This window comes from Haliaeetus leucocephalus, unplaced genomic scaffold (assembly GCF_000737465.1).
Source record: "Haliaeetus leucocephalus isolate CR32 unplaced genomic scaffold, Haliaeetus_leucocephalus-4.0 Scaffold145, whole genome shotgun sequence".
Classification (NCBI taxonomy): Eukaryota; Metazoa; Chordata; class Aves; order Accipitriformes; family Accipitridae; genus Haliaeetus; species Haliaeetus leucocephalus.
Genome location: NW_010972581.1, coordinates 18,123 through 39,562, shown reverse-complemented (window position 1 = coordinate 39,562; position 21,440 = coordinate 18,123).

Here is a 21,440-nt window from a genome sequence, read left to right as displayed (position 1 = left end):
CCCAAACTGGCCAAAGGGGTATTCCATAACATGTGATGTCATGCCCAGTATATAAACTGGGGGGAGTGGGGGTGGGGTGGATCACCACTCAGGGACTAACTGGGCATTGATCAGCAGGTGGTGAGCAATTGCACTGTGCATCACTTGTATGTTCCAATCCTTTTATTATTACTATTGTCATTTTATTATTGTTATTATTATCATTATTAGTTTCTTCTTTTCTGTTCTATTAAACCGTTCTTATCTCAACCCACGAGTTTTACTTCTTTTCTCGATTCTCTCCCCCATCCCACTGGGTGAGGGAGAAAGTGAGTAAGCAGCTGTATGGTGCTGGCTGGGGTTAAACCACGATATCAATACAGGTATTAGTCTGACGGAACAATATAATCTCTGCCCTCTCTAACCTTGTTGTGTTTCAGAAGGTATAAAGGATCCCTTGTTTTCCTCCAGGAGATAAGAAACTTATCACCTGTCTATCCCTCTGCCAATGCTCCTGCTATGCTACAGGCACCAGCCTGTAGTATAATATTTTCTGTCAAAGGTACTTTAACTGGTACACATCTAAGTGAACTTTCAGCAAATGCTTTTAGCTTATATCTAACTTTGCAAAGAGCTTTTGCACCCAGAAACATACTACTATTTTTCAACTATATTAGCTGGTTTAACAAAAGATGCTACTTCTGTTGCCAGCATCCTTTGACCATCAGACAGGATCACCAACAAGACTTTCAGGCTGCAGAAGGTGATCTCTTGGGGTATGCAAATTGAAAAAGTTGTAAGGTCATCCAGACAAAGATGTAGAATATGACTTTAGTTTACTCATTTCTCAAAAAATGCACAACTACTCAGTGGAGGTTTTGAAGTTCTAATCATCAGTTTTCCAGTAGTTTGGGTAGGCTTTCACAGCAAAAATTGCTTCTTCCCATTACACAGCTAATGCTGCCCGCATAAACAGAATTTAAAATAAACCAATAACAAGTTAGACGGCTAAAAACAAAACTTAAATCTAGTGTTTTGAACTTCATCTCTTGTGAGAGGTTTGGGTTGCTTTCCAACTTACAGGAATAAAACACATTAATAATCCTCCTAGGATGTCTAAGGCACAGCAGAAGCTTCAGATGCCAGCACTCATTTCCTGCCTCATCGCAGAGGAGTTGCTTCATTTCTTGTTATTTATGAAATTTCCCCCCCATACATTTTGACAGTTTCCTCATGACCAAGTCTTCAGAGGAGCTGGTAAAAATGTTCCAACTCAACAAAGCATCCTCATGAAAAATGGAACTTCTAAATAAATAAATAAATAAATTGCCATCCAAGAAAATGTCACTTTTGACAGAATGATCAGATTTTCTGTTGATTAATGAAAAAATACTTCTAAATAAATTCTGAGGATTTTCTGGCTTTAAAAACATACCCTGAAAAATAGAAATTTGGGGTTGTTTCCCTTTTACACACTTGTATCCGGACAGAATTGAGGAAGGCCAAGAGGAGAAAGGGAAGCACAGACTAACTCTCTCCCTCTTTCACACTGTGTTTCAAGCTGTTCTTGACAAGAGTTAGAGGAGGAAAATTAATTATTAGTAACTTGTAATGCTCTGAAATTTCCACCATTAAAAACTATAAAAGCACAGAATTAAACGGATCCCACTTACTACACTGTCCATTTTCCAAGTAATGAAAGGGTGTGTGAAAAGGTAAGCAGCAAAAGAAAAGACACCTAGGAATGCCTATTCATTTCAATAACAGCAAAGAGAAAAGAGGAGAGGGTGACCAACTCTAAAATGGAAGGACACAGCAGACAACAGGAAAGGGATGTCTGGAGAGAGGGAAAACTCCAGTCCCTCCATTTCTCCTTCCCTTTCTGCATACACACTCGTACGCATTTAAATAAGATTAATCTAAGAGTGCAGCAGTAGATGTGAACGTTAAGCTACAACACAGTCCCCATGTCCTGGCTTAATTCAAAACACTATGACCCCGCATGGTCCCTTGGAGATTCATATATGTACTACATTGCTATATACAGGGCAGAGGTACCTGCTGGTGCTAAGTCCTGGGAACAGCTAGAAGAAATTTGCTTTTCTCCATGGCATAGGCTAGGATTTTGTGACACGTCATTTCCAAGTATGCTGTTTCACAAGGTTAAATCTGCTCAGTCACCCACTGGTTAAACCTGGGATCGATACTAAGAGGGATTTACTACCTGCCTCAGTGCATACATCTGCAGGGATCAAAGCTTGTATTGGAAAATCTGGCACTTTGAGCAGAGTTTTTCTTCTTTCCATTAAGGAAAGGAAATGCATTTATTTCAAGGATACAGCCTAGATGTGAACATATGTGAACCACAGCTATTAATATCTACATCTTCATGTAAACATAAACAGCAATGAATACAACCAATGGATATTTTCAAGATGGGTAGAATTAGTAAACTATAGAATAAACACCTATTTTTGTCTTCCTCCAAAATATCAAGTGTCAGTTCAAGAAAATATTTTCCCAGAAAATACCTTTTCTAGAAAATTTAGCCTGCTTTTCTTAAGTTTATTATGCAAGTGTATATATATTTAAATTTTGAAAGGTTTTGTTAGTTCGGTTTGGGTGCAGAGATTGTTTGCAAGCAGCTGGAGATATCTGATAGGGAAAATAAGCAAAGCAAGGCAGATCAGTCAGTGCTCATCGCACATGGATTGCCACCTTATAACTTCTCTTATTTGACAGCTGACATGGACTCCTGTTCCCCGCAAGGCTGGACCAAGTGGCAAAGCCTGCTCAGGAAACCCACATTGTTGCCAATACAACCCTTCATGCAACCAGGCTGCAAATCACAGGACTAACCTATACTTCTCAAAAATAATGGGAAAAAATAGGGAGGGCTTAGTAAGCAAGCGTCCCTGCAGCCAGAATATTGTGCACCCAAGCTCTTGGGCTCTGTGTTCGGCATTGGGATTTAGAAGTGAACGTTTTCTTTTTGCAAACGTGCTGTTACATTTGCTTACTTCCCACTCTTTCAGAGAGAATTCCTGCTACTCAAAGTGCTTGCTAGAGTATGGAAGGCAAACACAAAGAACAGATGTGAAGGGAAAGGAGTATGTGTCTGACATGGATGCTGTATGAAATTCATGCTTTCAAAAGAGCTCAGCTGCTCTTCTCAGGAGGAATTGCAGGGAGATGAGTCCTTTTGGAAATTTGGCTCCTGAAGCTACAGTAATATAAAAAAAAGAAGCATATTTTCTGCTGTGCTATAGTTTCATTACTGATTTCATGGGAAACACATTTAGGCCAATTTGGACCGTTACCCCCCACCCCAATTCCTACCCTTTCTCTTGCCATCTAAAGATCTGTGGCACCAGCAGGTATTTTTCCATTGACGGCAACTTGGGTCTGGATCGGGCTTTCCATTTTCATCTCTCTGCTATTCTTCTCCCGGAGAAATAGAGCGCCTTAAATTTTCAGTTAAGTCAGGCATATAAGCAAGGATATAAACAAGGGAATGAACAAATTCCCCCCTACTTTTCTACCAAGAGAAGATTATGTAGATCTCTATCCCCTTGCCTGGAAAAGGCTGTTCACTACCTCTAACAGGTCTCAGTGGATTGATGAGGGAAAGTCAGGAAAAGACCCTAAAGTGGCTGACCAAAGCCTCCCTACAGTTAGTTTAACCAGTGTGGTCCTCTGCAGATGGAGGAGAAGGTCTTCACTGAGACTTTAGCTTCCTTCCTGCTCCAAATCACTCTTAAGAGTTAAATTTCTCTGCCCAAAGTACAAATTAACATGCTGAAAAGACTGACTGATGGGATGGAAACACCAGGTTTATCTACCAAGCCCAAAACACTCTTTCCCAACATGTATTTGCAAACTGGCAGTTGCATAAGTGCAAAAGGAGCCCTGAGAAGTGCGTGTGTGATAATCACAGCGTAATCACTGCTGATGAAATTTGATGTTCTTCTATAATCGCTGTAATTTTAAGTGCACTGAGTGCCATTTAAGTGACAAGAGTGTTATGATGGATGAAATATATGCTTCCAAAGTTATATCAGCTTCTTTGACATTCATGGCATGGAATGCTTAGTGGCATTTAATGTTTGTAAATCTTTAGCAATAAGTTAAATATGTTAATTACCACTGGAAAAATCTCTCAAGCTGAAGTACTCAATGACTGTATCACAGTTGTCGTTAGTGCTATATTCTCTTCTTCCTATCCACTAAGTAAGCATGACATATCAGGTCAGTGATTACACTCAGGATTTGCATTTATTTTGATCTGTTAGTCCTCCTAGGTAAGTCAGCAAGCTGGCACTCAGCTCGCACTGGCTGCTTTCCCCTCACCCATATATTGGGCGCCTTGACCTGCTGGCACTGCTCCTGCTTTAATCTGAGCAGGCTGGCATCTGCAAGGTGCCATGTGCTCCCACCCTTGTCCTCTTGCACATGTAGGCTGAGCATGGCAGACAGCAGGTTTCAGCAGAGACCCACAGAAAAACAGCCCCAGCTTTGCCACTGTGCCAGCACGCCCATCAAACAGGGCACGGAGCAAGCCCAGCGTTTCCATCCCCTCTCCCAGATATATCAGATCATCTCCAACTGTCATATGGGACAAGGATCCAGGACCAAACCCAGAGACATGGCTACATGGCTTTAATCCAAGCTCAACAAACTGGGATCAAGAGTGGAGAGGCATTGAGTGTTATCTGATGGCAGCCTGCAACATATCGTAGTCAAAACGGGTCACAAGACAAGGCTGGTATTACCAATGGCATCGTTTTTCGCATACAGGCCACAAAGCAGCTTGCTGGAGAGAAATCATCTGTGAGCCATCCCTCAAAGGAAGTGCTCCCCATTTCTGCACCCCTCCCGCTGCAAACTCTAGACAACAGATTTTACACCCCAAAACCATTTCCTGTCTAGAAATAAAAATCAAATTTCTTCAAATGTAATGTGAGATAGATGCTTCGAACCAGGAACAGAAGTTATCAGAACAGAGAAGTGATTAAGGTATGAAATAACTCAGCAACATATTCATTTCTTGGCATCTCAGCAACAATTTCAAAAATTATCCAGGTGAGATTCCTGTAAGAATTGCAGGCAATGAACAACAGCAATGGTAGGTCAAGGCAATTGACTTCTTTACAACTTAAAAAATCCTGTCTGAAAATGACTTGGGATATTATTTAAGCATTTTAAAAACAGGTAAGATATCGAAATGAAGCAGACCGTTTTGTAGATTAAGCCTTTGCAGACCCTCAGTGATTACTTTCCCTTCTCTCATTACTGACTTCTTTAGAAGGCAAAATTACTTCATTTTACAAAACTGGCACCCCCAACTTCTTATTTTCAAGTAAAGGCAAAGAGAGTTAAGGGTGCATATGCATGACTAGTCTGCAAGAAGCACACGGTATCTGACTGGCAGGTCAGGCTGCTAATCCAACTCTTCCTTTCCTTGAGCTTTCAAGAAATTGTCCTCAACAATAAGGCCCCAAACAGCCCCACTCTGCTAACAGGGTGAGGAAAACCAGGATAGAAAACCATAATCCATTTTGAGCAGCTCATCAGGCACTGACCAGAAACACAGCTTGCCAAAGCCAGCCCTTAGCACTGTCGCACAAAGTGACCTGAAACTCATGAAATGAGCTGTTAACAAGTTAATGCACTTATTATTTGCTCTATTGTCAAAACTGTCATCAGTTGTTAATTGCAAATTACGAGCTGCAATTCTGATTTTTACAATTTGAGCTTAAAGCCCTACTTGCCAGCAGCCTCATTAAATTTAAGCAGGCTCCAGGCAGGTAGAAAAGCCCAGCTACCTGGCCTGAATCAGGGAAGAGACCTCTGATACAGGAAAGGGACTAAAAAGCATCCTGGTTTGGCAACGAAAAGCATGTGCTTCACCTTGAACACAAGCCTATTCCTAACTTTAAGCACATGCTCAAGTGCTATGCTGAATAAAAGCCTAAAACCCCATCCTGCAAACGCTTAGGCATGTTACATTAAAGCAGCTTCATTGGCATTGGGAGGAATTTTGTAACTTGAGGTAAACTATTCATGAGGATGCTTGCAGGATTGGGTCCTACTCAATTCCAGACCAATGAGAGATTCGTAATGCTGATATTGCCTTCAGAATATTTCCCTTGTAGGCTGAGCCCATTTCCATCACATATAGACTATATTTTATGAGGAAAGTATTGGCAACTTTGATATGAAGAAAAATCCTCTGGACTGTATCATTCCCTGGAATAAAATAAACTAAGATAAAAGCAAAATGGAAACCTGGAATAAGTAAAGTAACCAAGCTGCATCATAAAAGCTATTTACAGGCTTGAAATAATCAGATTAGTGTGCAAGTCAAAAAGTTTTGCAGTTAAAGGCACAGATTTCTAAACCAGCTCAACATAGGAGCCGGAGAGAGGTTCATAAATGAGATCAGTCCCCATCTGAAGCTTGTGTAGCTTGATACCGTGTCCTTGCAGTTCCTGGTGCTCGGCATGGCAGCTGCTCAATGCCAAGTGCTTCTGAAGACCCAAAGGTATCTCAACTGTCAGTCTACTAATCTTTTCCCCTCCATCCTTCAGGTACAGTATTGCCCTGCACAGCAGGCAGGCAGGCACATTTGCCTGTGTTGGAGCTAATAGGAAAGAGCGATGTTCCTGTTGAAGGTTGTCACCACTAATGCAACCCTGTCTTCATTTGTACTCCTTACCCCAATCTATGGATTATTCTGTTTGCCCTTTCTAAGGCTGAAGCGGCAACTTCATTTGCTCCATCCAGCAAGCAATAAACCGCCAGCTCAGAAATGGGTTTAATAACATTAACAGGAATACCAGCTGAATAACCAGCCATTTGATTATTATTATTTGAACACACACTCCTGATGCCAACATTTCTCTGAGATGGCAGTGAAGAAATTGTTTCCACATCTCATACTGTTTAGTAGTTACACTAAAAATGATAGAAGTACTTGCAAGACAGGGGGTTCGTAAAACTGCTTATGTGATCCCAGTCACCCCAAAAGTTAAGCATGTACTTCATTCAAAGTATTCGATTTGGCCTATTGCTCTCAATGCAATAACGCAGAAACTTACAGCTATGTAATGCATATGGGATTGCCAGATCTGGTTTTCTCACGGAAAGCTGTATTTTTTGAGAAGAGAGGAAGCACAGGGAGGTGAGATATGAGCTCATGAGACACATTGCTTAAAAAAAAAAAGGGGGGGGGGGGGGGGGAAATTGAGAATACTTTAATACAATGTGTCATTTTCCATAAGGATTTATCATAACTTTACTGAAATCAGTGGGGACTTTGACATTGACTTCAAGAGGGATAATATTTCACTCTGAGTTCTCAGGCACTGATCTGATCAGGTTAAAGTTTCAACACGTCATTTTCCTGTTTTAAAAAAGAAAAAAAACCAACAAGCCATTCCATTCTCACAGAGGTAACTTGCCAAGACAATTTTCTAACTTCAAAGATTTTTCATTTTAATTCTTTTCAGAAGCTAATGGCTTCATTTGATAATGTCCAAACACTTATAAAAGATGTCTCAGTAGTAGATTTTAAAATGTATTTATTCCAAAGTTGCATCACAATGTCTCCCCCTACCTGTACTTGCTCCAGAGATAAGGCCAAGCACCCAAAAGCAGAAAAAGAGATGATGGAAAATATTTTTCCCCAAGACAATCTGCAGAAAATGAAAGCTTAAAGAAAATGAGCATTTGTGGAAAATTAAAATGTTAGTGGTTTTCACTGAAAATTGAAAGTGTTAAACTATTGACTCAGTGAGTTTTTTAGTAGTAGCTTGCCCTGTCTCAGCCAACGATGCAGTGGGAACAGTCTGCAATGGGAGCAGGAATCATGGCCACTGCTAGCTGGGCTCTCCACACTGCTCCTAGGTGTATCTCCCATGCTATTTCCTTAGAAAAAAGTCACCAAAATAACTGAATTAAACATAAAATGAAGTCTGAATAGTTGGGCCAGCAACCGGTGAGGGTCTTAGGAGGAAAGCTGACTAGGATGCAAAGGGAGGAAAACATAATGGTTCATGTACACCCTCTTAAGCAGAAAGAGAAATGCTATTGCTTCTGCTTGCTTGTGATACAGCCACATTTCAGAAGCATTACTGCAACCATAGAGGGGATGAAGGGCTTTTTTGTATAACTTAATGGCGCTCAGTAGCCAGATGTCATAGACATACTACTCGTAAGCTCTTTGGAAAATCCCAACTGACACAACAGTGGTTGTAAGTGCAGGCACACAGCCACCAAATTTCTAGCACCCTATGCTCCATGTAGATTTTGCCTCCCTGATCCAGCTGCGGTATGGGTTTGTTATCCTTACTACAGGCAGGCCTTTCCCATCCAGAGAAGGGGCTGCTATCATTTATTTCACTGAGGTGTTCAGGTACTGCTTCCCAGGAAATAGCAGAATTTTTGGGAAAAGTCAAGGGGATACGAATCTGAAATCTGTAATGAGAAAATACACAGTAATGCCCATACCTATTCTCTTTTTGATCTTGTGACCAGCTGGAGTACGTTCATACTGTACCATTTTAGGTAAGGCATCATCTTTGTCAAACATGAAAATGGCTTTGGGCAAAATAACCCTCTTTTCCCACTCCAGTCTCATTCATCAGAGATCACCATTAGGATAATAATGTGGGGAAGCCCACAGGAAATCTGTAAATAGTCCAAATAAAACTCAAAATGGCATCATACAGCAGAAAATTCCCAGGTGAGAAGGTGCATTAAAACTGCACCAGTATCCTGACTGTGCCACACTGTTTTCACCAGAAATGGAAGGAAGAATCTCACTAGGGTAACAGGAACAGAAATTATCCTTTTCAAAGATAACCAACTGGCTGAAGTATAGGTAAAGCTACACGTTACACATGAAACACAGCAACGTGTTCCTGCACTGGAGTCAGGAAAATTCCTTTTAGGACTGGAAATCTTGGGTTTTACCCTCCAAACCACACCATGAGCCCTTCCTATTCAAATCCAGCAAACTGGGAAATCAGAAGAAAATATTTGAAGCAAAGTACCGGATACACACACGCTCAACCTGTGCACATTAAAGTAGCCCCACTTCTGCAGGTGCAGACCTGCCCCATACATGTTATCACTGCTTGAAGTTTGAGCATTTTCCAGCTTGTCTTGTGAGTGAGGCTGGCTTGCACCACATTCCAGCTGGAGAAAAACCTGCGCTTTCATTTAGTGAAAAAATACCACAGTTGTGAAATTTACTTTTGTGGCAGGAAAAAAAAAAAAAGGAGAGTCCTTTTGAAAGCTTTCATTACAAGATGTGAGGTAGAGCCCCCTGAGCTGGCACCAGCCTCCTAATTAATCAGTGTAAGAATTGTGGAAATCCTGGCAGAAGTCACCACTCTGCCTGGCTTAACCCTGGAGGTTTTGACCTGGAAATGGAAAAAATCTGAATTTTGTTTGTCCCCCCTCCAGTCTGGTGGACTCAGAATAACCAAGCCTTTTTTAAAGTCCATTTAAAAACTTTGCACACAAACCATGTGCACACACACAATATAGTTTCTACCTCAAAACCACACAGACTAGTTTTCAGGATAGTGCTTTGGGGCTGAATTGTGTAAAATCAAGCAAGGAAAGAGAGAGAGAAGAAGAAAGCGGGACTGATGGCTTGTAAAGAAAGCATTTTCTGAGCAGGAAATCAGGACTCCATCCTGGGTGTGTTGTGTATCGGTCTCCTGTGTCCAGCCAGCTGATGAAGAGCTTTCTGGAAGCAGCAGAGCCTTGAAACATCACATGCACGCAAAACTTTGATTTTGCATTTAAAAGCTTTCCTGAAATAGGCCGTCATTGTTTATACCAAAGTAATTTCTTTCAAATGGGAATTTTCTTTTGGAATTCCTATGCTATTTACAAAAAAAAGACGCATTTTTCAAAGCTGGCTCGAATATTATCTGTTTTGGGATAAAGCCACACTAAAGCAACCATTTATATATATCCGCCCATATAACTGCTCTCTGGAATTCAATTTAATTTCTCCCCTCACTTTTAATAACTCTTTAGGTAACAGAAGAAGTTTCTCATTTCAACTGCACCTCACTTTAGAGTTGCATTATTTCCTCCTGGTCATAAGACTGGTTTGTTTTTAATATACTGCTACTTTTCAACTGCCTTCCTGGGCCTCAGGCTTTGGCAAAATTTGGCTGTGACTAACAATATGCCCTCCACCCTTGGATGTGTCAAGCTCAGATTTTTTTGTTTCCACTCTTCACTGTGTTTTGGGGTTGGTTTTTTTTAAGTTTATTTAGCAAGTCATCTAACTCTGCTCCAAATGCTACAATACTTTACAAACCTAGAAAGCAGTTGGTTTATTTTTCACCATGAGGTACATTTCAACCTTTGGGATTATTAAGCATGGTGGCTGTCATGTGTTTAGCTAGTGTTCAGTATTCAACAAAGTCGAAAAATTTTTCCAAGACAAACCGAAATCATAATGGCCAGCTCTTGCAGCCTCTGGCACTTCTTGTGAAAATCAGCAATGGCAATCCTTGCCACCTCCAAGAAAACATATTTTTATCGGTGTTTTCAAAGGCAGATCCATAGCACTAGCCCCATAATTTCAGGGAGAAAAAATTAATTGAAGGGAAGGTGCATGCAAACCAGGAGGCTGGGGCCATGGACACCATCAGGGGAAATCCAGATTTCCAAAACCAAAGTGGGGGCTTTGCTTAGGGCATAGTTTTTGGGGAGAGAAGCTGCTGCCTTTGGACCTTTCCACCTCTACGGCACACCCCGGGGGGATGCCGCTGCTGCTCATTTCGCTTCTCGACTGAGCAGAGCTCAGCTTTCAATAAACCCGTATGACTTCAAGTGACATCCAGTACAAACCTCTTTTTCCTCCTCTTTTTTTTCCTCTCCCCTTTCTCCTTTGCCCATATATCAAAGAAGAAAGGATCAAATGGACAAAACAACAAAGTGGTAAAGTGCTCACTTCAGGGTTGTAGCCAATCTAATTAATTTTTCATTTAGGTCTGATGTATTAGAGGCCAATCAATCAAGGATTATGTTTACAGAGTTGTAGAAAGAGAGGAGACCAAGTCCTCATTTGTTGTCTGGGCTGTCCAAATTAGTCAGTTAAACGATCCTGGGGGAGATCATAAAGGATATGAATAGGTTCTTGTAAGTACCTTTCTTTTAATTACAGACCAAACAGCCAACAGTTCCCGCAGTCCTTGACTTCCTGCCTGAAGGGCAGAGCTGGCTTCTTGGAAGCCAGATGGCCGGTGGTGATTTCTGCCACCCACCTTTGGGACAGTGCAGAGTTTCTTCATCTCTGAGAGCATCAAAGCAGCCCATTGGGCTCAGGATACCTATCCAGCAGGAGCATGCAGCAGCTGGTGCCCAGCAAGTCCCTCCAGACACAACAGACTCCAGTCTTTCTTAAGTCTTAAGGAGCAGAAAAAGGAGTATAAAACTGCAATCAGACCCCATTTTCAGGACCGTCTATATTTCCAGAAGGGTACAAAGGGGTTTTAGGGAAATCAGATTCAAATCTGGCTGTGCAGAATTTTCGCTTTTGACTTAAAAGCCCTTTTTGGGGGTGATTTAGCAGATTGTGCCCACAACAGTCACACGAGTGCTTTGCTATTGCAGCTTTCACTGCTTGACTTTAAATTACAGCATCGACAGAAGTCTTCTGCGTTTATTCCCCCAAAAGTGCATGACTTTTGCGAGGCACCTGTTTTGTCTTTTATAATTAGCTGGGCTACACGGTGTATGGCTCTTACAATATTAATGGTCCTTAATAGCAAAGAGTCAATGTGGTGACAAATAAGTAGATAGATGGCTTCAAATGACCTGATAAACACGGGAGGAAGATGTGAGGAGGAGAGTCAGTCTCTTGGTCTGTCTGACATGACCTTTTCCTACAATCATTTCACATGGCAAGTTCCCAAGGACCTTTTTAGCCATGAGATGGCCAGCACTGAAAAGTCATTTTCGATGTTCAAGAGCTAAGTGGGATACAGGGCTCCTGCTGACATACACTGCTTGAGTAGGGGCAATACAGAGTAAGTCCACAAGCAGCTCCTCTGCTCTGCAACGCGAGTGCTGAAATGCAGACCTAGCATCTACGACGTCCACTTTGCACAACAGGTGCCAGACACAATAACTAGAGCTTTTTGCTGTAATTGTTCAGGACAGAAGCAGTTCTGATGGCTCCAAATATTTCAAACTCTTTATAACATCATGACTTTGAAATTTCAGCACTTTACTCCATAAAAATCTCAAATTAGCAAAAAGCTCAATACAGTAATGCAACAGTGGCCCAGAATGCCATTCCTTAAGCTTTCTCTTCACCTGCCACAGCAAAGTACTTGCTTGCTGCACACTGCGTTTGCATTTCTGTAAGTTCACAGGAGGCTATGGTTTTGTGTATGAGATATGTTCAGCATCTCAGGGAATTGAGGGCACAAGGAGCAATAAATAACACAAAACCAAAGAGAGGATTGGGCCTTTTTTGTACAATGGATTTCTATATTTGAGAACAGAGCTTGAGAGCACTCAGATTCCGCTTTTATTACAAGCTCACTGACTAGCCATGTTAAAAACGCAAAAAGCAAATAGCCCCAAATAGCTGCATCACCATGCCACCCAAAACATGCACAGATATATTTCAGATCATCCCGACAGCCATCCTGTCCCAACCTTGTCAGACTGAAGCCCTGCCTCCTTTTGCAAGGCAGAGTCTAATCTGAATCAGTTCACGTTGATGCAGAGCAGCTTTCACGTAGATAAACCCTAGCTTGAGAGGAACTAAAGCTCTTACAGAAAATGTCTGGGTGCCTAATTGCTCTAAGTAACGTGGAAAACAAGGAAACTGGTGAAATTTTCTCAAATGACCATTTTTATTGTATCCAAATCAGCTTTTCCAGTGAGGTAACTGTACTTGCTGTAAAAAAAGACTGTTAACATGCTTTGAAAATATGGTGGACTATAATCATTGAAGTCAAGCTGCCTTGAAAATCCAATGCCTACAGACACACAAACCCATACAATTCTCAACAAAACTGAGCTGTCAAAACCAGACTTAAACCAGAAAAATCCATTTAAGAATGTCCCTACTCACATGCTACAGCAATGTGTGGCACTAACATCACAGGTTAAAACACACATCTTAATTTTCTAAAAAAATTGCTTTGGACCAGTGAATGACATGCTCCTGTGTTTTGTGCCACTAGTTATTTCCATGTCTAGTAAACAAAAATCGAGTTTAGGCAAAGCCTGCCTCTGTTGCTCTTGTGGAGGATGTCAGCTGGCGTTTACTGACAATTAGCCCAGGGAGGCAGATGGGCAATAGCTGTAACTATTGCAGCAGGGCAAGGTAGGAAGGGTTGGGGCCTGAGTCCACTCAGAAGGGAATAGGTAAAAATGACTTCTTGTTCTCAAGGGATGGCGATATGGTGGCAGAAGGCATTTACCCAGGGCTTGCAATATTTTTGCTGTCAGTTTTTTCTGTTTTGTTGATTTTTAAAATTTTTTTCTTTCATACAAAGGTACCTTGCCTCTTTAGGTAAAGATGCAGTCAACATACTGGCTGGTCCCAGCTCTCAAGGCCAAGTTTTATTTGTGCCCTAAAACTGGACCTTGTGTGACATAAGAGTGGTTGCTGGCAGACTCTTACTAGGCAAGCACAATATATACCTAAAGCTTCTATTGCTTTAATGTGAATATTACAAACTAGAGATGCATGAGAGCCTCTGGTACCATATTTCTGCAAACCACAGGAGACCTAGCCTCATAAATCACACCCAGTGAACTCCTGAGATGTTTAAGCAAGCAAATGGAAGAGGAGCGCCTTTTCCTTGCCTCCTAGGCACTAGCCACCAGCAAGAGCCTGTTGGTAGTTAGCTTTCCTGGGTGGGCTGTGCTGGGAAATGAGGAGTCAGGTAATTCAACCCCACTCCAGAGGCTGTCATGAACCGTGGTGTGGTTTTCCTCCACTAAATGCATGTCATGAACCTGATCCACAGGGCAGGAATAATGGCTCTGTGGCAGATGGGGATGTCTTTTGGGCTTATGCAGGTGCATCTGCACGAGCATTTCTCTGGCATGGGAAAAATGTGAATCCGCATTTCCTCTGTGCAAAGTGGTGGCTGCCAACAGAGAGCTATAACACAATGCTGTGTGGTTTGGTGTCTGCCGTAATAGGATTCACAAGATGGGTGGCTATCAGTCCCCAAAGCCATAATAGAAATCCCTGTGGGCTTTAATAAGCAATCCTCTTCCAGTTACATTAGAGTTGTAATGCTGTATATGGGATTTAGCCTTTTAATTACCAGTCTGGAATAAAGCTTTAATCCAGTGTTCACGTTGCTGAAAGGAAACGGCTTTTGAAGTGACATAAATCCAAATTATTGGGCTGAGAAAGTTACTTTAATCCTTGAGCATTTACACTACCCTCTTTTTTAATAAGACAAAAAAATTGATTAAAATAAAGCACTTACTTAAAAAAAAACAAAAACCAACGAGATGGCAGAGTATTAACTCCCTCCCATTTGTGAAGTTATTGATCAAAAACACTAAGGTGCCAGTAAAAAGTCAATCTCGCCCTTCCTGGCAAGAGCTGTCAGCAATGCCTTGAAAAACAGTGGTTTCTTATCTTTGCACTTGGGACCATGCAGGATGGGAACTAAATGCAGTTGTCAAGCTAAGAAGTGCTTTGTTCTCCTTGCTTTACTCAGTCCCCCATACACCCTCTCTTCTGGAAGAACATTTGGGTATTTCCCACCAAATCCTTCCAGCAACTACCTAGATACCTTCCTGCCTTGCAGTCACTTTTGCTGGGAGGAACATCAGTGCAACAGAAGCAGGCTTTGCCTATAGTCAATTCTTATTTACTAGACACTGAAATAATTAGCTGCACAAAACACAGGAGCATATCATCTACTGATCCAAAGCAATGTTTTCTGCCTCACTCCCTTGCAAATTTTTTGCGGGCTGGCCTGCAACATACCAAGTCTCTTGCTCCTGGCGTGCCAAGAAGACCTGGAGCAGGCCTGGTGGAGGGAAGCATAGGCAGGGATGGTGCATCAGGTGTGCTCAAACATCAGGTGGTGTGCCACAAAGCCTGAAGAATGGGCTAAATGATGTGGCAGTTGTCATGTGAAAGATGACAACAAGCTGATGGAAGTCGACCCTCCAGAAGATAAGTTTGAACCTATGGAGGTTGACTGACCTCTAACAGAGATGGCAGGGCACACAAGAGAGGTATTAGAACAGCAGGCCTGCACATGTCTCCTGGCCATCAGTAAAACAACTGTGGAGTTTCAAGTGTTGCTGGAGTCCTTCTTCCCAATCCTGAACTGTCCCCCTCCCTGGACCTGGAGCCTCCAGAGGTGGTTTCTCTTCTGCATGGAATCCCAAGAGAGAGGGGAGGAAAGGGCCTGACCTCCCTGGGGCTATTGCACGGGGGTGAGAATGCAAGCCCATCACAGGACCACCAAGACCATTGGGGACCTGGAGGTAGGTTTTATGCAGTCTGAAGCCAAGAAGCCTCATGGAGGATTGCTGCCTTCAGCTACCAAATGCGCGGCTGACAGACTCAGATCCCCTCACTGCCCCATGACGGTGCACAAAGAATAATGCCAGCTCAATCAAAGAAGCTATATAGCAATGAAAGACAAACAGGAGAAGAGAACACAATAAACTGTCTCTGCTACATGTTCATGGCCGCAAGCCCCAACAGCACCCTGTTATGGGTTTGTGTGGCAGGGCTTTTTGGGAGCAGGGGAGGGGCCACGGGGGTGGCTCCTGTGAGAAGCTGCTAGAAGCTTCCCCAGCTCCAAGCCGGACCTGCCTCTGGCCAAGGCCAACCCAATCAGCGATGGTGGTAGCACCTCAGGGATAACAGATTTAAGAAGGGGAACAGATAGTGAGTGGGGGGATTGGAATGTGAGAGGAACGCCTCTGCAGACCCCGAGGTCAGTGCAGAAGGAGGGGAGGAGGTGCGCCGGAGGAGGGGATGCCCCTGCACCCCTTGGGGAGATGGCAGGCTGTCCCCCCCCCAGCCCATGGAGGGGAGCGGGGGAGCAGATGCCCACCTGCAGCCTGGGGAGGAGCCCACGCTGGCAGAAGATGTCCATGACTCCATGGGAAAGCCCACGCTGGAGCAGTCTGTGACTGAAGATCGGCCCGTGGAAAGGACCCACGCCAGGGAAGTTCGTGAAGAACTGCAGCCCACGTAAAGGATTCATGTTGGAGAAGTTCATGAAGGACTGTCTCCCATGGGAGGGACACCACGCTGGAGCAGGGGATGAGTGAGGAGTCCTCCCCCTGAGGAGGAAGGAGCGGCAGAGACAAGGTGTGGGGAGCTGACCCCAACCCCTATCCCCTGTTCCCCTGCGCCGCCAGGGGGAGGAGGTGGAGAGAACCGGGAGAGGGGTTGAGCCGGGAAGGAGAGAAGGGTGGGGGGAAGGTGTTCTAAGGTTTGGATTTACTTCTGATTATCCTTGTTTTGATTTGATTGGTAGTAAATTAAATTGATTTTGGTTCTTCCCCAAGTTGAGCCCATGTTTTGCCCATCAGTATAAGTGGTGAATGGTCCCTCCCTGTCCTTGTCTCGACCCATGAGCATTTCTTTATATTTTCTCCTCATCCCACTGTGGCCAGGGGGGAGGAGTGAGCGAGCGGCTGCATGGTGCTTTGTTACCAGCTGGCTTTAAACCACAACACACTCGCACCCTCGGCATACACAGCCTTCCTAAGCTCCTTAACAACAAGTACAGAATTAGCACTAATGCTGCAATGAGACAGGCATACAAATCTTGCTGATTTTTAAAATTCAATTTAAAGTATAATCATCAGCTTTGGGCCCTCCAAGGAGCAGAGGAGGGGGCTTGCTTTCAGAGACATCCTTTACTCTTGGTCCACATCTGAAAGGCACTCCTTGCAATCATGAGGCCCAGGAACTTACTCTTCTTGAGAATAAACAAACGTTAAAGGCTCATTTCTGAAAAATCTGAATTTTTCATGCTGGCCATATCAGCATGTCAAGCAGGCCATGTGCATCTGGGAGGACAGCTGAATGACATTTCTGACAGAGGACCTTATGCAGCTGCCCAGACTTGGCACGTCAGAGTTCTTTAGTTATGATTTTAAGTAGAAACCTGAAAAACTTTATTTCTCATAACAGCGTCTGACACCATACAAAGCTAAATTGTTTCTGTACGCATTTGCCTACTGCTCTTTCATCATGACTGTTCAATCCGTATGAAATTGGAACAGGAAGGAAAAAATGCCACAGAGATGAAAGGACAAAGGAAACCCATTCCACGGTATGATAACCCACTTCTATATTCAATATAGAAAAGAAATTGCTACCCACCAAGAGCAGATGTTCCTTACAGTTCATAAGCACCCATCAAACGCTAAGTCCCTGGTCATGCACACACTTCCTTACAGCTTTGATCTCTAATGTTACCCATGTGAGTAATTTCAGTTACTTATAATACAACCTATAAACAGGCACCTGTTGTTACTTGAATTAGAGCAGCACATACAGATTCCAGGTAGGGATTGGGGCTTAGCTCTACTAAGGTACGTATAAGGCACCTGCACACACTCAGAAAAATGGACTGACTTCCAAAAGCTGTGAGCTACAGGTTTTTTCCTTCAGTTCCCACAGCAAAATGGACTTTGTCTCATATGTCACAGGCTCACCCACCCTAAACAAGTTCATAGGACCTCATCTCCAATGCTACTTGAAATAGTCAAGTAAACTGAAAGGCCTTAAAAACACCTTTGAGACCCTGCATAGGATTTCTCAAAGAACGTGGTTCACGCACATCCTACTGTGTCATCTGGCTGTGGTTCTCTATTACTAATGCCTATTTGAAAAAAAGTCCTGATTTTAATTAAACTGGATATCACATAACGTATCTGGGTGCTAGCCACTGTATACTTCATGACTGAATGAGTACTCATTGAGCAAGGTAACAAAAGCTGAGTTTTTGCAACTGCTCAGCAGCACCACTACCTCCAGGGAAGTCCAAAGGACCAAAAGTGCAGCAGCCCCCAATATCTGGTGTGTGTCTAAATGAGAGCTGAGCTCCCAAATGGCCAGATCCTGTTAGGACCACTAAATTTATCTTGAATTCTGACCCAGATTATATGAGGAAAGCTGAACTCCATTAAGCTAAACACATGTATTTCATAGACTTGTGCTTTATACATTTTTTTCAATAGCAGAAGAAGCCTCTTCTATTACTAATACAGTTTTCAAAGCCAGCTTTTAAGGAATGAGAATTTGGACAAAGGAAGCACGTTTCAAGCAGTTCACCATATGCAACCTGTCATCAGAATTGATGGATTAACCAGAACATGCATTTCTTTGACAGCATAGCTTGAAGGGCTTGGTGAGCCTAAGTTCTTTTCCCCTCAATCATGACGGCCTCCATGAGAGATTTCTTTTTTCTTCCCTCAGCCACATTTACAACAAGACTCACAAACTCCACTGCAACTCCCGTGTACCCAAAGAATTGCTGTTGTCCTCCCAGTCTGAAATCCATCCACTCCCAATGGCCAAACTGATCGTGCCACCCACCTAAATGAAGCAGATCATTCATCTGGGTTTCGTGGTATCAACACACCATTTTTCTGTCTGATGTCTTAAAGGATATGGTAGAAGGATGTCATTGTAAGACTATATCTCTATCCACATCCCACGTCAGAAAGCTTTCCTGCTGCTGGACAGCAAGAAAGTTTCAGATATAATTAACCATCTGAGGTCATCCATTATTTTAATGAGTCTGCTGAAGAGCACTGTTCCCTGATAAAAGGCACGTGGAAGACAGTAGCCCTCATTATCTCCCAAACAGAAGCAAACTGCAAAAGCGGGGGCGGGGGGGGGGAATCCTTGCACAAAAACTAGAGAGAAGATGTAGACTGCCTCTGATGTTATGTTTTAATCCTGTGAAGACAGAGGTGGTGGTAAAGTTGCCATTTTCCCAGTGATGACAGATGGTAGAGACTCCTCGCACTGCAATTTTAAAGGTGGCATAGTATCTGAAGCTACAGGCTTTGACAATCTCCATCCATTTGCAAAAGTCATCTTCAGAGGAGGGAAAGTTAGAACAAGGAGCACACAGGCTCACTGTCAGCAGCAGAATTAATTGCCCTTAGTAAGACTAACACCCTCCTCCTCACTCCTACTCTGTATCAAAGACACATGTCAAGCTTTCCCCTCTGAAAGCACTTTTGCAAAGAGTTGAAGGAATTGTTCTTACCTAGTCCAGCATGAGGGGCAGGTCTGTAGGGAAAAGGGGCCTAAAACACAGCCAGGCACAATGCAGGGCACAGCAGCACCGCTCACCATCCCCAGCTGCCTAGCAAGGCTCCCGCTAAGCGTCTGCTGCCCAAAACGTAGGGCAGGCAAAGCTCTGCCAAAAAATAACGAAAATGCTGACTGTGACTGTGTAACTTCAGATCACCTATGCAGAAGAGGAGGAGATAAGGCAGGCTGTGAGAAACAACCTTGGGAAGATAAAGAAAGGAGGGAATTGAGGGAGGAAAAACAAAGATGGAAGCAAACAACAGTATTAACAAACTCAAAGAGCTGGAAAGACTACAGATGGTGGCCAGAAGAAAGGCACCAGAAACCTGTGAACACCCAGCATTTAAACAAGTGGACTCTGTGTGGACCTCTGGAGTTTGACACCTCTGGCCTCCCAATACCATCAGACATCTGGCCATAGGATTAGAGAGATTACAGAGCTATGCAAAACTCAGCAGCAACACATATGGATGCAGTAGAACTAGTCTGTTAGCAACAAAGATAAATACAGGCTATCCTCCCCACATGGCCCATGCTGGTAGAAACCCTTCAACAGCCCTCTAAGGTGGGTTTAAATGCTTTGGCAGCCAAGAAGGGTCTCTATCAACCTTGCCTACTGAGCCCCCAAATGTCATATGCTGCATCCTAAACAAAGCAGTTGGGAAGGAGCTGAGGGGTAAGGGCTAAAGAAGGCTCTTGAGTTGGTTGCAGCTGCAAGGAAAGAAATTAATAAGTCAAAATTAATAAGCTCAAATGCCTGTTTTGTTTGCAGCAGATTTGCAGTGGGACTTAACCCAAGAGAGTCCTCAAAATGGCTGCCAGCGTGCCCAGGGTAATTGTGCTGGACTGATTACTGGCTGAAAGGTTAGCTAAGCAAGAGTAGTTCTGAGTGGAAGCACAAAAAGAACATGTTACAGAGGTCATAAAAGCACTAAACCTATTATCTCACTATGTAATAAACATCATCCAAAGCAAAGAGATTATAATGCGTAAGAAGAGCAGAAAATCCTGATCTGCCAAGTTATTTTCAGCTAATCTGCATTAATACGGTAAACCAGCACATTAGCACGTAGGATTAAAGTGGAACCCCAAAGCCAGGCAGTTGGAAATGTTTTGTTTCGAGAGCAAAGATGATTGTTTCCAGCATCAGAAGAGCAAACACAGCACAGCCTACTGAGGTAGCATCCTGCACTCCTACATCTGAGGCAACAAATTGTCTAAAATAGCTCAGCTACTCTTCTCAGCTGTGTGTTGAGTAAAGCAGGATAAGCACAGAAAATAATTATATGAACCATCTAGACAGAGAGGCTTGCAAATAAACTCCTTTACAGTCCCGACCTCTCTTGTTCACTCCAAAAGCTTTCACACTGTCAGCATGGCTTGCTCGAGGTCCTGCCCCTCGCCATGCCTAGCCCTAGCACTTCTCTGTTTTGGCAGCCAAAACACAGGGAAAAGACAGGGAAGGGACATGGTGAAGCTGGATTAGGAAACGGCACAGTGAGATCCACCCTGGTTTCCATTCTTAACGAATGGGAGTCAGTGTCGGAGCACTGCAAAGTGCCCTTTTCTCAGCTTGCAAGCTATGCACCAAGGTACCAAAGTATAGCAGAAAGCATCCAACAGACCTCCTGCCCCCAACGTCTACCGAATGACACAGCAACTCCAGCAGTAACCTCCAGCAAGGAACAGGCAAGTTAATAGCCAAGAATCCCCTGGATTATTGACTGTGGATCCAACTCTTCCTCCTACTAAGTCCCACATGAAATTTAGGCTCTCTAAAGAAAAACAAGTACTAAAATATTTGTTATGCAAACAAGATTAACAGAGAATATGACAGGTCTGACAAGAATGCTCTGGCTGTGTGAAGCTAGAAAAATTTACCGAATTCATTTATGGTTTCACCATTCAAGTGTGTTATTTTGATTTCACTCCTATTAGGCATTTAGACAACTTGACAACATTGGTATCTGTTCATCCATCCTCCCTAAGTATATGAAGAACTGAAGTTACTCCTGCTATAAAGACAGGAAAACAAGCCTATCACAGACAGTTTTGCACTAGACCCTACAGATTGCAGCCCGAGTAGTTTATGAACCAGCTCTGGGCTTTATAATCACTGTCTGGATGCATCTGTTAC